An 18,660-nucleotide genomic window follows, 5' to 3' on the forward strand; every position below is an offset into this window, starting at 1 on the left:
GTGGCCGGTGAAACTAAAAATCCCCTTGAGAACTACGTCGGGAACCACACAGTCGACTAATGTGCCCCGATTCTCCACAACTGTTACAAATAGGCCGCCCTTGATCATCCCACTGGAACTTTAGGCGAACTGATGGTCCAGGATGACGCCTGGGCTCTCGACTCCCATCCGAGTGAGACCGCTCATGTGTCGTTGGCATGCTACTACGTTGACTCCTACGTAATTCCTTCAAGAGTGTTTTAGACAATTCAACCATCTGTCCCCTAACATCCTCCAGAAGTTCTGTCCGCAGCTCCTGTCTCCAGTCGACTGGTGCAGAGGGGGTCAAAGCGCATGCACTACTAACAGCTGTACAAACTGGTGGGTCGGCCATCTCACCTTGATCCATTTCCAAAGCCAAAGCCTCCTGCTTAAGATCTTCAAAAGACAATGCGGGGTCCCGACGGAGCTGGAGCCGTATGCTCTGATGAACGGGTCCTTCCCGGAGCCCCAAGACAAACTGATCCCGCAGTAAGGAGTCTCCGTCCCCCAGACCATGATCCGGTCGTCCCTTCAACCGAGCAAACTGTTCTCTCAAACTCAGAGAATAAGACCGCAGAGTTTGCCTCGGCCCCTGACGAAAGTTGAAGAATTGGGCCCGGAGGATGGCTATCGGAGTAGCATCGCCATACAATTCTGCCAGAAAATTGAAAAGGGCTTTGGCAGTAGCTCGTACAGCACTGGGCACAGCCAGGACCTCCCTCCTGGCTTCCCCCTCTAGGGAGCCCAAAACAAACTGTGTCTTCTGTGTGTCACTCAACCCTTGGAGACTTGCCAGGTACTTACCAACTCACAGTGGTAACCCTGCCGACTACGCCACTTTACTGTCACAGGTCGGGGTGGGCAACTACCAGGAAATGACCCAGCCGCACCCCTCTTGAATTTGGGACACCACTGTGAGGAGCCGACACCACGGGCACACAGGCAGACAGAGGACAACCAGACTAAATGAGATTTAAAAAGGTTTTATTTAATAAAAAAAGTACTAATTAAAAAGGAAGGTTTCGACTTCTTGCAGCTAGCCCACACTGCACTGGCTTACTCCTCTTCACGGGGCTCAGGTGGACAGAGAATGGTGACTTCTTCAGCGAAGCTGAACTGGTTCTCTTCACGGGGCTCAGGCGGACAGAGAATGGTGGCTTCTTCAGCGAAGCTGAACTGGTTCTCTTCACGGGGCTCAGGCAGACAGAGAATGGTGACTTCTTCAGCGAAGCTGAACTGGTTCTCTTCACGGGGCTCAGGCGGACAGAGAATGGTGGCTTCTTCAGCGAAGCTGAACTGGTTCTCTTCACGGGGCTCAGGCGGACAGAGAATGGTGGCTTCTTCAGCGAAGCTAAACTGGTTCTCTTCACGGGGCTCAGGCGGACAGAGAATGGTGGCTTCTTCAGCGAAGCTGAACTGGTTCTCTTCACGGGGCTCAGGCAGTCAGAAATGGATATCGTTGCTTCAACAAAGCTGAAGCGATCACTGCTGGAGACATAATAATACCACAAGCGGTGAAAAGAAAATCATCCACTGATTCATCTAGTCAAAGAAGTAATGGAAAGGAGTTCACCACTAGCTGATCTCATTCATTGGATTCCGAGACAAAAAAAAAAAAAAATTTCAGAAACGGGCTGGATCTCTTCGTGTCTTCGCTATGCACTCCCACTCGTGTTTCACTACAATTCACACAGAATAGCACACGTGATTATATCAATATATAGCACTGCAAATCTTCATAACTCACAGCTTAGGGCGTTGGCAGGGGCTTCCAATCCTCAGTTCTTCAATACAGTCTCCTTAACATCCACAATAAAGCATAAGGTGTCCAATCCTCTCCAAAAGATATCAGATATCCATATAAGTCGTAAAGTTTCATTGTACCTTCCAAAACATCCATCACATCATAATCCAAGCAATGACACTTATCTCTCCTTAATGATGAATTCCTGCTGATAGTTCGATCTCCATTCTCCAAGTATCCAATTCCTCTTCCCATCCAGAACAAACACACTAGCTGGAGCACCCGACTGACGAATCCACGTTGGCAGGGACACAAACGGCTAAAGCACACACTGGAAAACACACACAGAAGACGATCCAAAAAAGAACAACTTCCAGCCAACTCTGACCTCGAAGGCAACACCCCCCGAAAACCAACACCACTGTTCAGAACATGAAGCCTTTTTGTATCTCTTCCTCTCACTGTGATCTCCAATCACCGCTGATTTGCGTCCTTCTCACACCTGGAATCATTCGTCAGTTAATGCTTTTGCCCGGAGTTACAAGCTGTGTCCCAATGTGAAGGCTGCATCCTTCGAAGGACTGAAGACTTCAAGGATGCAGCCTATGCGTCCTCCGAAGGACGCACCATGTAGCCTTCATAGGATTTCCTAATTGCGCAACCAGGTGTTTCTGATCACCGCTCCTCAACGGTGCGAGAGGACAGCTGCCATCCTGATAATTCATTTGATATAGCCTAATTGAGTAAACAGCTATGGAGCCAGAATTGGCTATTGTCATTTTTATGTTTTATATTTTACTGGAGGACATGTTGAGGATGTTTCAGCCCCGGCGCTGCCGGATCATGTATTTTCGGTTTAGCCCGGTGTGAATATAAACCCAATTGAATATAAAAAAGTTCAGTATTTCTCGCGCTCGTCATCGGCAGCTGTCACAGTTGCCAGGCGACAAGAACAATCCTCTGTATCCTTCCTAGACTGGTCCGAGCGCTTCAGATCCGCCCTGTGATATGGGACGCAGCTGTAGTTAGCAACAATTTGTTAATATAGAGACTGACAACAGACCTACATTTTGTTACTTTAATTTTCGGAACTGCATATTTCGTTAAATATTAACGTACAAATGTGAAGTAACCTACTGAAGTACCTTTTTTCCCTCACATATGATTTTACATTAAACTACACAAAAGTATATAATGTAACAACCTTGAAAATATTCATTAGTAAAATGCAGTAGTAGCATAATATAAATACAAAACTAATAAAAACCCTGACACGGAGTTTTTTCCCCTGCAGAATACATACCTCTAGTTTTACTCTTGATACTAAAAACTTGTTATTAAAAGTACTTTTTTCAGAAATTACTCTTTTTGAAAAAAAAAAAAAAAAACATCAATTGAGTCAGCCCTGCAAACCTGTTGGTAGACAACTTAGTGGATACTGGAAATATGCACTCTAACACTCTGGAGACCATCTGAAGGGGGTGGATTGGAATCCACTGCTGCTTCAATGTATATGTAATGAGTGATTATAATCAAGGAAAAATATTGATTAATTCCTTGATTATACTCACTCATTGTATTGGAATCCACTGCTGCTTCACATCCCAGATGATGTCCCACCAGCAGAGAGGCCTTACCAGGGGCAGCCCATCCCGGTCCAGCAGCTCCAGGGTCTCCCTGCTCAGCTCAATACAAGTCTACATCATTTTTTTCTTATTTTATGTACTGCAAATGTTTGTTGATTTTGATATGTTTAACATATGTTATTAATAGTTGGAAAAAGTACTTTAATGTAGCATGTGGAACAAATGATTTTCATTTACCAATTTTATTTGAAAAAAAAAAAAAAGGTATACAAGAGTTTGTTTCAAGTAGAAATTATGACTGTCAAAAAAATAAACAATGTCCAGAACAATTAATTCTCTTTTATTTACACATTTAAAGTTGCATAAAAATAATGTACAGATTTTTTCTTTCCTTTTAAAAAATAAAAGTGAAAAAAGTTCAACAAGAATATGTAGAAAAAAAAAAAAAATTCAATCATTCTCTCAAGAAGAGAAAACAGCCTGTCCATCCTCTCCCTACTCTCCTCGCCTCTGCCTTCGTGTTGGTGCTGCTGGTGCTGGCTCCTCCTCACCGTGGGCACCCACTGCTGAACAGCACAATACATTTCAGCAAAGACGTGTGTATTAAATTTCTTACTTTGTATTTTTTTTTCTCCTGAATTGCTCTAAAAAAGCTTAACACATGGGTGCAATCTTAAGTGCATTGTTAACACTGCAAAATATGACACATCAAGATACAAAATACTTAAGAAATCATATTTCTACATAGCCTACTCAAATTTGGTTAAAACCACATAGCTTTCATGACAGCGCTACAAAAACACATAAAACTGAAACCCCATTCCCTTATCAACTGCTTTTCTTATTGTTGTGGGCTTTATAGGGTGAGTGATATTTCTTATAATACACAAGTGAGATAGACTAGAGCAAATATTACAAATAGGTCGTTAAACTAATATTAGCACAAGTTTTGCCCCAAACTACCTGACAAATTAAGCCACGCAATGGTGACGAAGGAGTTAAGATGAAGTTTATAATAAACTTTAACTCTGGTTTTGCTAGCTATTTGAGTAAATGAAAACATAATAAAGTTACTTACATTTAAATTTGAATTTGCTGTCCACCACCGATCTCTAGTCTCAGCCGCCTTTAAAAATAAATAAATAAATGCTGTCGTCAACGGCGCGCAATGACTTATGGGGTAGAATAGGGTAGGATAGGCCGCTAAGTGTCCATTTATGTATCCTTCCTTTCACGAGGAAACGAAGGGCGCATTTGGCGTCGCTTTTGAATCAGGGTAGCCTTCGTCGCGTCGCGATGACGCAACCGGCCTACGAATACGGCCTTCGGAGGATGCAGAACTGAATTGGGACAGCCTTCATCGCGCCGCGGTGACGCAATCGGCCTTCAAATGCGACCTTCCAAGGATGCAGCCTTTGGGGCTTTGAAAATGAGTTCCGGCAAGATGGCGGGCTGAACACATGCGCTCTCACTAAGCGGCTTAGCTTTCTCCCGTTTTCTATTATGAAAATAGCTTGTTTCTCAATTACACCTACCCAGAGTATCTTTAAAGTTTTGTGCTATTGTTGCTGACCTACAAAATGCAAAAATCTCACCAAACGACTCATCCCAAGATTGTTATTCCTCCGGATCATCGCGTGGCTCAAACGGCAGATTCAGAGATGGAAACAAAGACTGATTCATTAGAGAAACGCTGCGATTACTCTCACTTTACACCAACTAAAGTACATATATCGAAAAAGCTAAAATCTCAAGAAGAGGACATCACCAACGCTACTCTGCTGCAAGCCATTACTTCCCTAACTGCTCGCTTCGATTCACAAGACGAAAAGTTAGAAGCATTGGCGAATCAAATGCGAAACAACAGCATCATGATTGCAGAGATGTCCAAAGCTGTCGAATTTAACTCGGCTGAAATTAAAGACTGTAAAGTCTTTAAAAAGTGCAAAGAGTTGAGCAAATCGGTCATGGGTTTAACCACCGCACACAATGACCTGGAAAACAGAACGTCTGATCTTGAACGATATAAGAGAAGATGGAATCTCCGGATTAACGGCATGAAGGAGAAAACTGAAGAGGATCCCCGATTCCCCGTAGGGAAGTGATTGACCTGATTGCCGAAATTGCTCCGCACTTGATACAGAAATTAGATGATATTATTGACACAGTGCACCGAATCGGTAAAAAGGAATCAGGAAGACCAAGACAGATGATCGTACAATTCACAATGCGTAAACATAGGGACGAAATATGGAGATCAACGAAAAACTCATCTGTTTGCCTAAACCAGGGAGTCAGATTTGTGAAAGACTTCACGAAGGAAGACCGAAACGCTCGTGCCGCTCTGTGGCCGCTGATTGCTCAAGCACGTAAAGAAGGGAAAAAAGCGTATTACAGAGGTCCGTTTGGTTACATTGAAGGAAGACGCATTGACCCAACGAAATCCTGCACTTGAACTTTTTTTTTTTTTTACGGTTTTTTTTACACCATCGTGAGATGTGATAATTTGGAGAAATGCTAGGTTGCGAGGTATGTACTCGGTTAATTGTCATCCATTTAGTACATATCTGATTCGAGTTCGCAATCTGTGTTTGTTCTTTTCTAATTTTATTTGTTCTTCGTATGTTTCCAGTTAAGTTACCGTTTTCATTACTCTCTTTAAATGTTCGGGGCATTCAAGATAAGGTCAAAAGAAAGGCTATGTTTTTATTTTGTAAAGGAACTGGTTCGCATTGTATTTTTTTACAAGAGACACACTCTACCATAACAGATGCTGCTTTTTGGTCGAGTCAATGGGGAGATAAACTGTCATTAAGCCACGGATCCTCCCACTCTGCAGGGACTGCAATTTTATTTAACAACTGTCCAGGTAAAGTGATTTCTGTTAAAACTGATTCTAATGGACATTGGGTTGCAATTGTGCTGGACATTGAATCTATCTTTTTATTTTGATTAATGTATATGGTCATCATAATGCAAAACAAAATCAGCAGCTTTTTGCTGAGGTCTCTTCTTTAATTTGTAATTTCAAAAGATTATTCCCAACAGATAATATTGTCATAGGTGGAGACTTTAATGTTACACCAGATGAAACTCTTGACAGGCATCCACCTAAAAGTAGTTCCCCTCAACCAAACTCTATGATTACTCATTTTTGCAACAACCTTAAAGTACTGGATGTATGGAGACATCTTAACCCTAACATCAAACAGTTTTCTTGGTTTAGACCTAATGCATCTAGTAAATCGAGGATCGATTATTGGTTAATTTCAGATAATTTGTTACACTTTGTTAAGGATTGCTCTATTTCACCAGCGCCTCTAACAGATCACTGTGCTATTGTCTTGGTTGTTAAGCCAAAGAGTAAGATTTCATATAAAAAGAGATATTGGAAACTTAATTCTGATTTGCTTGAAAATGAAGGATTTTGTGCAAAGATAAAAGATTTAATTGGAGTAATTGAGAATAGTAATGATTTCAGTTCTCATAAAGCCAGATGGGAGTTTCTTAAATTTAAAATTTGTGAATTTTCTATAAACTATAGTAAAATGCTTGCCAAATTAAGAAGACAACATGAAAACAAGATTATATTTGAGATTAATAAGTATTGCAGTAAAAATGTATTAAGTAGCATTGAAAAAAGTCATTTTATTTCACTTCAAACACAATTGGATAACTTGTATATCAAGAAAGCTAAAGGTGCATACATTCGATCAAAGGCCAAATGGATAGAGGAGGGAGAGAAAAGCACGTCCTATTTTTGTAGGTTAGAAAAAAGACGGCTGTCTAAAAACAGTATTATTTCCCTAATGGTGAATAATATTGAAAATACTGATTCTACAATAATAAGCAAAGAAATTCATAATTTCTACAGTGACTTGTATTTATCTAATTTTTCTCCAAAAGAGTGTGATGACTTCTTTGAAAAAATAATTAATTGTATTCCTAGAATTGACAATGAATTAAAGGTAGGGTAGGTAGGAATTGTCTAAAAAACTTCTTTTCCAAATTTGTTTAAACTTTATTTATATATCAATACATAATTAAAATGTATGTACTCTGAAAAAGAAAGTATAAAAATTGAGTGTCTGTAGACCTCTCACGACTGTTTTAAAGACAGCTCATTATTTCCATTCACTCCACCCCCTCCCTCTGGGCTCCTTCCAAAGCCACGCCCCCAAAACACATGAACGCACGACTCCGACCGCTGAGCTGGAGACGCATTATTTACCTGAGACGAGCTGAGAGGAAGGAGCACAGTGCATGTAGTGACATCATGTCAGAATCACATGTAATAAAAAAAATCTAACTTTATCATTATGAATATAAACAAATAAGATGTATTTTAGTACTCACTATCAAGCTAGCATATTGATATTGGTAAAGTTTAAAATATATATTTTTTGATTCGCTAACGAGCTAGTTATATCTCTGAGGCAAAGCTAAAAACAGGTTGCATTGATACACGTTTTTCCATTACCATCAGTTACACTGTGATGAAGATGAATTTCGTGTAAGATTCACAACATACCGTAAAACTTCAAATAATAGCCCGGGCTTTTATTTTCCCAAATCGCCGAACTGCACCGGCTTGTATTTGAGACAGGCGTCTATAAGAGACAGGCCTTTAATTCAGTGTTGATGTTGTTCATTGAGTGTAGCATATCCATAGAATTTAGGCTGACAGACAGAAAGCATGACAGTAAGAGTTTACCACATTATATTACATTTTATTTATAATTCGAATGTGTTTAACAAATCAGTTAATGTAAGAATTACATTATATTGCGTCGTGTCACGTCTAGGACAACTCGAGGTAACGTTATCACACACCGGTGATACGTACACTTGCTCAGTTTATGGCCAGCAATATTTTTATGTTTAAGGACATTATGGAGTTAATATAATGTATGTACTGTACTATGTTATGATTGTACTGTACAATTAAATACAATCATTTCTAAGTCTGCAGTCTGAACACTTTACCTCAGAGCGTCCGTTAACTGAATGAATAGATAATATCATAATACCTCGAGTTGTCATTGACGCAGCGTGGCGCTTCTCGTCTTGTGTGCGAGATTATTGGCAGCATAAGAAAAACATTCATTACTATCATCTTCACCGCGATACACCTCAACTACAAGTTCATTGGCGAATTCCTCCTCGTCGCTCCCGTCCACTTCTCCCTCTCCGCCTTGCTTGCACTAACAGCTCCCGCCCAGATGCGCACGGCTCTCTTGAGTGCGCAATCTGCACCATAAAACTGGTTTAAAAAGATGATCTGACAGGTTTTAGAAGTTTACAAACCGAAACAAAAAAACAGACCAGGCCAGGCCTCTATTTGAGACCGGCGTTTATTTACCCAAACCTGTCGTCACACCGGGCGTTTAAAAGAGACAGGCGTCTATTTGGGACTCGGCTATTATTTGAAGTTTTACGGTATATGGTGTTCTGCATGTAAGAGTTTCCATGATGAAAGCATTGTTGACTCTGATGAGGACTACACTCCAGAGACAAGTACTGCTACCGCATCGTCAGCTCGAGGACAGGTCCGGGGTCGAGGGCGAAGCAGAGGAGGTCGTGCAAGAGGCCGTGCAACTAGGGTCCGAGGATATTGACACGCGTTTTATTTCTTTGTTTATCCAAAGACTTTTTGTTCATTACCTTTTCTAGTAGCCTGCTGTCTTCCTTTTTTGCCTTGTTTGCCTTCGCTAACTGCATATGCCGGTAATGTGAATTTTGATTGCTCTTTCTCTGCCATTGTTTTGCTTATTCCTAGGTTCCGTGCTTCTTGAATTCCTCAAATCAAACGAATGCGCGCAAGTGGGCAGATCCTGTATGGCAAAAGGGTGGTTGCCATGGTTGCGAGAGAGTGACAGTCGCCTAAGCCAATCCTTTATTTCGTCCCGAATGGAAATAATGAGCTGTGTTTAATGCAGATTAAACGGTCTAGAGTCACTCGATTTGTATACTCTTTTTTTCAGAGTACTTACATTTTAATTATGTATTGATATATATAGAAAGTTTAAACAAATTTGGAAAAAAGTTTTTAATAAAATTCCTACCTACCCTACCTTTAAGAGATCTTTGTGATGCACAATTAGGTATGGAAGAACTCGATTTAGCTGTGCAGAAACTTAAGTCAAACAAATCCCCTGGTCCTGACGGCCTTACAGGAAATTTGTATAAATTTTTCTGGAATGATTTGAAAGTGTTACTGTTTAATGCTCTTACTGAATCTATTGAAGATGGATCTTTGTGCCCTACAATGAGTCAAGGCTTGATTATTTTAATTCCCAAAACAGATAAAGATCATAGATATTTAGATAATCTTCGCCCAATCACTTTGCTTAATAATGATTATAAAATTTTTACACACGTTCTTGTCAATAGATTGAAAGAGGGCATTAATGGGGTAATTAATGAGGTTCAATCGGGATTCCTTAAAGGAAGATCTATTCACAACAATGTAAGACTAGTAATGGATATAGTTGAATACAATCATTTGATAAAGGGTGATGGATATATTCTTTTCTTAGACTTTAAGAAAGCCTTCGACACGTTAGAACGTAGGTTTTTATTTAAAGCTTTAGAGCACTTTGGTTTTGGTCAACACTTTATCAATATTATAAAAATTATTTATAAAGATATGAACAGTTCCATTTCTCTTCCTTACGGTACTTCGCAAAGATTTCCTATTAGTTGTGGAATTAGACAGGGCTGCCCTCTATCCCCTCTTTTGTTCATTTTGGCTGCAGACATGTTGTCTACTTTAGTTATTCATGATCGAACTGTACAAAAATTAAATCTATTTGATAAAAGTATAGCAATCAGTCAATTGGCAGACGATACTACGTTATTCTTAAAAAACAAGAATCAAATTCCTCTGGCTATTTCCTTAGTTAATACCTTTTCTAATGCATCAGGACTCCAACTAAATTTAAGCAAATGTGAACTTCTTGCCCTACATCAGAATGATATCACTTGTTTGCATAATATTCCGGTTAAAAATAAGGTGAAATATTTAGGCATTACAATTACCAAAGATCAAAAAATTTGTACGAAAGATAATTTTGTCTACATATAAAAAATAATCTACAAAAAGCAAACCGAATCTTAAATTGCTGGTTACAAAGAGACCTTTCAATTTTTGGTCGAATTTTATTAACCAAAGTCGAATATTTATCCAGATTGATTTATCCAGCTCTTTCTTTAGCTCCCCCCGCAAATTTTACTAAAACATGTTCCCGGAAAATGTATAATTTTATTTGGAGGCAAAAAGCTCATTATATTAAAAAAGCTGACATTGTTAAATCTTACGAACAAGGTGGTTTAAATGTGATTGAATTCGAAAACATGAATATTCTGTTAAAACTCAAATGGCTAAAAATGTTTGTATGTAATGAAGATAGTTTTTGGTGTCCAATACCTTCAGCTTTGTTTCAAGAATTTGGTGGAATTCAATATTTGCTCAATTGTGATTTTGATTTATCAAAACTCCCAGTGAAACTATCAACATTCCATCAACAAGTTCTCTTATTTTGGAAATTGGCACATACACACAATTTTACTCCTCATAATGTTTCTATTTGGAACAACAAATATATATATTGCACAGGAACAAATCTTTATGTTTTAAGAATTGGTTAAGCAGAAGTATATGGTCGGTGAAAGATCTAATGCATGAAAAGGGAAACCTTCTAGACTATAATGCTTTTACATTGAAGCATGGATTTACCTGTCACCCGAAAGAGTTCTTCACTGTCATTAATGCAATACCTTCTGGCATAAAAATGCTAATGAGATGCTCCCTTTCTTATGCTAAAGTTAAACCAGTTCTTCCCACTTTATTCATTGGAGATATTAATTTTAAAAGTGTTAATTGTACTAACAAATATATTAGACAGGTAGTCTTAATAACATATTATCCCTGTCAAATTAAAAGAAATAAACTAGATCACATGTTTAATAAGAATACTGTAAAATATCTTAGAACAGATTATTTGAGTTTTCCTATTCCTCCTAAAGCAAAAGAAATGCATTTCAAAATCTTAAATGAAATTTATCCTTCGAACAAATTCTTAAATCAAAAATTTAATATAGATATTTTCCCCTGTTCTTTTTGTAATAGCCATTCTGAAGACACTGATCATATCTTCTTTACTTGCAATTTTTCCAAAGTCTTCTGGATATCAGTTCAAGACTGGTTGATAGAAAAGGAGGTGGTTGTTGATGGTTTTGATTTTACTTTACAACATATCTTATTTGGAATTCCCAAAGACTGCTGTGCTCATTTTTATTTGATCAATAACATTGTTATATTGGCAAAATATTTCATTCACAAATGTAGATTTTTTAAATCCCTCCCACTACTTATTGTGTTTAAAAATGATCTAAAGTGTTTTTCTAAAGCCCTTGAGAGAATGAGAGGTAGGAGTGCGATGAAGCTGATTGATCTTTTGATTTCATATGATTTGGTGCAGATGTAATATTGCCCCTTAATCTAATTTAATTTATTTTATTTTATTTATTTATTTTTTATTTTACCCTAAGTGATTTCATACATGTCTATTTTCTTTGTCTTTTTAAGTAATTTTTAGTTAAACTGTGTTGAGCCTTTCATTCGAATGTTTTACATATTGTAGTATGATTACATTTGCCTTGGTTGTGTATTAATTTTGTATTCAATAAAAAAAAAAAAATAATAATAATAAAAAAAAAAAAAAGGATGCTGAATTGGGACGTCCTTCGTCGCGCCGCTGTGACGCAATCGGCCTTCAAATGCGGCCAATCGGCCTTCGGAGGATGCAGCCTTCACATTGGTGCTGCGTTCCAGTCCAAAATTGTCATGCCCTTCACTCGCTAACTTCCCTTCGTCTCGTTCACTCGGATGTACGTCATTGCGAGTGCCCACTACTGGCGGAAACTGCAATGGTCTGAACTGGAACATCCTAAGCCCTTGATCACTTGGAATCAGCTGTGGAGTTGATTTATTATTTACATTTTGTTCCCTTTAAGAATTTGTTTAATGCAGCATCCAAATGTTTATAGGTGTGTTTGGGTTGTTTTAAATTTAAAAAAAATATAATTAATATATCATAGAGTTGTCTGTTGTGGTGGTGATTAGACGAGATCTGTGGTGACGTCACAATCGTACTGCATTGTGGGACATATAGGTGCCTGAAGTGTACATTTGAAGTAGACTCGCTCCCTCGGTCAAAATCGAGGGAACGAGGGTCTGTCCATATAAACTTCCCTCGTCCACTTCACGAGTGGAACGCACTTCAAAATGGCGGCAGGGATTCCCCCGAGGGGAAGTGCTTAGGGAAGTTCGCAAGTGCGTGTCTAAAAGTGGACTGGAACGCAGCACAGGTGTGGCGGATAATATGGTTACTCGGTGTATTGGGTCCGGGCGAAGGACCCCATTAGTATGCCAGTAGTATGCCTGATCTAAATCTGTTCTCGCGATAACTTGTAGCTAACGTGAGCTGTTTTAGTGTTATTATTTGGTAGCTTTATGAATGCTAAATCCCGCTGGTCTGACGCTATATGCAAGGTATATTAAATTAAATTTTATATTGTACATGTAAATTGTGTATATTCTATAGCTAATATTTAAAATCTCAAGTTGCGTCAATAGCAGGAGAAAGACCGCGAAATTTAAAAATACTACTGTTAATGTGTCACGAAATGTAGTTTTAAGAGTTTTTCAGTCGATAATGTAGTTGTTTCAATCTCAAATATGTTGTTTGTTTATACAGATAGCGCCTATTTAAAAATTTGATCTGACGTTTTCGGAGATGTGAGATCCACAGGGATCAACGGGCGCTCAGCGCTCATGTATCCCGCCTGGCAGAGCCTTACCTCGGCCAGAGCAGCTGACGTTTTGCCGCTTAGTCTAGTGGAGTGGTTAAACATGAGATATATATAATTCGTCTTGTGTAGGCTATGTCTAACGGTCGATCTTTGATATCATTAATTTGTTCCCTTGCAAATCGTTTTGGCTGAGGGCAAAGTTTAGTTTTATAACTATGGCTACTTATACTGCATAGTTGCTATTATTGATCAATAAAACTAAAATTTAACAAAAAGAGACAGGGTTGTGTCATTTTATTTTATATAGCCTATGTAAGAATATTTTAATATATATATATATATATATTATGATATCACCAACACAGCATGTATTTTTTTTTTCATGTATGGTAGTAATTCAGAGTAGCCTATATTGTCTTGAAAGAAATCAAGCATCACTGACAAAGGCCCAAAAGAGACCATGACTTTCTAAAAGATCTTTTAAATGCAGATTGTTTGTGTTTTTGTTTTACTTTTAGGACTGGAGAACATCTAGCAATGAGATGTCACAACTTTTTTCTGTTTGTTAAATGCTTAGTTAGGGTTGGGATCTCTGCAAAGGAATACCTTCTCACAACATAGCGACACTTTATAGTTAACTTAATGAATTACTAACGTAATGATAGCAGTAACACCAAAACGTACTTTGCAAGATTAAGCGCTGTTTTATATGGATTAATGTTAAGGCAAAACAATAACTAACAAAACAGCATCAGGCATAAGAGACATCAGGATTCAAATTGTCCTTAAAAGATATTGATTTCTTGCAAGAAATGTTCCCAGTCTACCCACAGTTCAGCTGCAGGCAGAGTGAGCCTCAGAGCAGAGGTTGACCAGCATTTTTATAGTGTTATCTCTTGTCACCCACCACAGCACAAGGAACAGAAGGGACCCCCCCCCCTTGACCCCTCCACAGAACAGGAATTCTCTCACCTCTGAAGTCACACACACCCTGCAGCTGTACTAACATCATAAAAGAAACTCAAAATACAGACAAATGAATGTATAGCATTCATTTGTTAAATCATTGAAAATAAAATATAGAGAAAAGATACATATTTTTTTCTATAACAATTAACCCTTTCATGCATAGTGGTCACTACAGTGGACAGCTATAAAAAAAAATCTTAAATTTGCACGGGTTTTGATGGCATAGTTGCACATCATCCTCTTCAGTGGACCCACCTTGGTGCATCATCCTATATAAATTTAAACCAAGTGGCAAGCCGTTGTGTTTCAATTTTTTTTTTTCCTCCAAACCAAGATGGCAAATCAGTCAGAAATGCCAAATTGCTCCGGAATATCCACCCATTCCTTCTGTCCTAGGAGACTCTTGTAGGTAAAACAAATATTGCAGCATCAAGCAATATCTAATGAGTCCTATCACAGTTGGGCCATTATATGTAAACGTGCCATTTTGTGTCTCTTAGGGGAAAAAAAGCTCTGTAAATCTTAATAAACCATAAAACAAATAAAATATTTTATAATTTAGTTTCCATAATATAATAATATAATAATAAATTAATTTCTGTTTCTTTTGTTTTTAAAGGATTTTAATCACATTTTTGTGCAAAGCATCTTGCAGAAATGTTGAAACTGGCATGTCCCTCAGTATGATTTTACTACTTCTGCTTGCATCATCTGCCTTTGATGGTAGAAGACAAGTGTTCTCTTCTTTTCTTTGAGTTTATGTAATATCTGAAAGACAGAGACATGCTCATTGTGTCAGCCCTGTTACCAGAAAAGCATACGTTAAAAAGTTATTTGTACATATTTAAAAAGGGATCTCCATATCTCAGCTCAGGAGAGGTGTAGAGAGGCAGGACTTGCACTCCTCTCTACGCCTCATCGCCCTCTATCAGAATCCAAGGTTTCAAGAAGATCCGAGAAACTTTATTTTTCGACCCAAAAATACTATAAGGACTACTGTCGTTTTTTTTGGGTCGAAAAATAAAGTTTCTCGGATCTTCTTGAAACTCTGGATTCGGATTGAGGGTGATGAGGCATAGAGAGGAGTTCAACTCCTTGTTCTCTACACCTCTCCTGAGCTGAGATATGGAGATCCCACAAAGCATTTGTTACACTGTGCAGAATAGTGGTTTCGCGGACAGTGCAATTTTGGGATGAATCGAGAAAAACTGTAAAAAAAAATAAAATAGAGGAGAGAGTAAAAAAAAGAGTAAAAAAAAAAAAAGAGTAAAACAGGAAAAAAAATATTTTTGTGTGTGTTTTCTGTGTATGAATAAAAATGTGCCAATGTATCCACTGGTTGTGTCTTTTGTGTTCATCATGTGAAAAGGTTTGTGAGGGGGGGAACCACAAGCAACATAACTTACCAGTTTTGGAAATTTATTGCACCAGTGTCTTAGACTATGTTGTAGTGTGTGTGATTTTGAGGGCTTGTGTGTCCTGTCTGAGGGCAAAGTTTGGTTTTTCAGCAAGAGTGAATGGTTTTGAGTGTAGAGCTTCATTTTGACCTGAAAATAGGATGTTTGGGGAATTGGGTGAGACGTTATGGATTTGTGTTTATAGTTTTGAGAATATGAGGCATAGTTTCAAGAAATGTGTTTAAGCAATCAAGAAAAACTGTAATACTATGATTATAATTTTTCTTGCTGTATCTGTATTTCTTTTATGCACCTGCTCTGTATATTCTAATGCAAAGATGATATTGCCATGCCGTTTGTACATTACAAAAAAAAAAACTATTAGAGATAACGTTTTTTTACCATCTACAATATTTTTGCACACATCGAAAGGGCAATATATGGGTCATTTCAGAATTGCGGGTACATTTCAAGTATAGAAAGAAAACAAAAAAATATGATTTTCTTTTTCTGTTAAACCTTTTTATTTTCATAGAAGGCACTTTAAATTCAACATTTTAAATATTTGCTGATCTTAAACTTGTAAGATTTAAAATATTAATGCTGAACATCAATGTACTAACTGAACATCAATGTAAAAATATGTCAACTCTGTTACAGACAAAATGGGTTGATTTATATGGGTTGATAACAGAGTTGACGACAACTAAAGACTGCAAGTGTACAGTTGCATGTGACGTGTTGTTTGTGTGTGTTTGCAGAGTTCCTTCAAGTCAGTCCATCCATGACACCCAGGTTCAACGGGCTAGCTGCGTCTGCTGCTGCGTTGCACCTTTGGGCTTGCATATCAAAGCAAAAACAGTGAGTGATGTTCCACAGCACTAAAGACTGCAAGTGTTCAGTTGCATGTGACGTGTTGTTTGTGTGTTTTTGTAGAGCTCCCTCAAGTCAGTCCATCCATGACACCCAGGTTCAACGGGCTAGCTGCGTCTGCTGCTGCGTTGCACCTTTGAGTTTGCATATCAAAGCAAAAACAGTGAGTGATGTTCCACAGCACTAAAGACTGTGCAAGTGTTCAGTTGCATGTGACGTGTTGTTTGTGTGTGTTTGCAGAGTTCCCTCAAGTCAGTCCATGACACCTAGTCCAGCCTCCTCACCTACCAGGTCACGACCGCACCATCTAAAGGGGAAATTGACTGACTGCATCATCTAGGTCTTAGGATGGTTCCACAAAGAATTGACTGCACATACAACATGAATTTACTTCAAACTAAAGATTTGACTTTTCATACAGCAAAATACACTGCATCTATTTGTCTCATTAGCTCTCAAAAAACTTTAACCTTACAGTTCATTAAATATTTTAACACAGCTAACTCAACATTAATTGTTTTTAAATCTTCACAATGTATAGCCAGAGGACTATCACAAAAGTGTTTAGGAAAGTAAAGACATACTAGAGTATGTTTGTTTAAAGCTGCTTTGTATTGTTGTGTATTTTAAAAAACTCTATAAATGTTCTAAAACTATGTGCATTTTGCTTGTAGTTTTGTGTTAATAAAAATGTAATATATTACATCTCATAATTCAGTTTCAGAATTCATTATGTATTGTATTGTGTAATTTAATTAAATTTTTATATAAGTTTTGGTTCTCTAATTTTATTACATTAAATGTTATTGTGTTGTATGATGTTCTGTATTAAGAATTATTATGACATAAATCATATGCATTAGTACACAAATGAAATGCTTGTAATAAAAAAAGCATATTATGCCCTATTGCTTAATAACAAATAACTTTGTCACAAAACATACTTTAAAATGTTATTTCTTTAAAATAAAGATTATTATATGAATTAAGGGGTTTGATTAATTACATTAAGATTGTGATTCCATAATTATATTATAGTGTTCTTTAGTCAAGGCTAGACAACCAATTAATATTTATGCCCACAAAACATAGCTAGCATTCTGTAATTTATTTAAATGTAATAGTAAAAATAGTAATATACACAAATAAATATTATTTTATGGCTCTTTTAATAAATAAAAGTGTACTTGTAACATATTGCGCTGATTATTGAGGATAAAAAATAATTACATAATTATAATTGCATTACGAATGGCTGTGAATACGGTAAGGCAGTATCAGTGCAGTTAAAGCTCATAGCACGATCATCGGATAACGTTAGCTGTATGCTATGCTATTATCTAAGCTAACTAAAAAACACACGAACAACGAGAAATGTTTAATTTCACAATCTATAGCTTCGGTTAAATACTAGTATATAAAACGTATAATATAAAATACATTAAATACATTAATGACTCGTTATAACGTAGTACAAACGTCTTCTATGATAAAATGATTTTGTATGATTTGTAACCAGGCACTAAAGCGATTACCCATAAAACGGGCTTTGAGCCAATCGGATTGCTTGGGTCCTACGCCCGGACCCAATACACCGAGTAACCAGAGAATGTCTAAAAGGAAGAGAATTGGCACTCTCTGCTTACTTCCGGTTTCTGGACTGGCTGCAGTAACACGTCTCTGTCCATGCGGGGGCGCTCGCAGGCGAGTGCAGAATGAATGGAGGTCTATGGCGAAAAACCCTCAAAATCCACTTTTCTCAGGATATAATTTTTTGTCTAGTAATTTGAATGTTGTATTCGAAAGGAGATGCAAAGAAATTACACATTGCTGGGTGTTAGATTTTTTAGAGTCACTTATTTGGTTTAAAAAGTCTTTTAAAATGTCAATGACGTCAGAATGCTGACGTCATTAGCAGAATGCTAGCGTGTTATGGGCAACAACAACTCAACCTGTAAGAAATCGAAAAGAAATAAGTACTCGTTCATTCAACTTTCGACCTATAACCCATGTTGAACTTGCAAAACCTACAATAAAATCTGAGATTTCTCAACGGCAATCGGGTGAAAGAGACACATTTAGCCGTCTAGCCCCATTGACTCCCATTCATTCTGCACTCGCCCGCGATCACCTCCAGTGGAATTCTAATGGAACTGCAACCAAGATCGATACAATGGGGCTAATAGGAAGTGCCAAGGCTCCGTAGACGGGCTCTGATATTATTCCACTGGAGGTGATCGCGGGCATTCTGACG

At 37.8% G+C, this 18,660-nt stretch overlaps 1 long non-coding RNA gene across 1 annotated transcript; it reads left to right on the forward strand.

Moving 5' to 3' along the window:
• The first annotated feature begins 16,351 nt into the window (after positions 1 to 16,351).
• Positions 16,352 to 16,822, forward strand: LOC307172198. The gene is made up of 3 exons (XR_013823678.1): positions 16,352 to 16,394; positions 16,470 to 16,503; positions 16,677 to 16,822. It is a non-coding gene; the product is annotated as an uncharacterized lncRNA (long non-coding RNA).
• Positions 16,823 to 18,660: the final 1,838 nt, after the last annotated feature.

The sequence above is a fragment of the Squalius cephalus genome (assembly GCF_949319135.1).
Source record: "Squalius cephalus genome assembly, chromosome: 15".
NCBI classification, from domain to species: Eukaryota; Metazoa; Chordata; class Actinopteri; order Cypriniformes; family Leuciscidae; genus Squalius; species Squalius cephalus.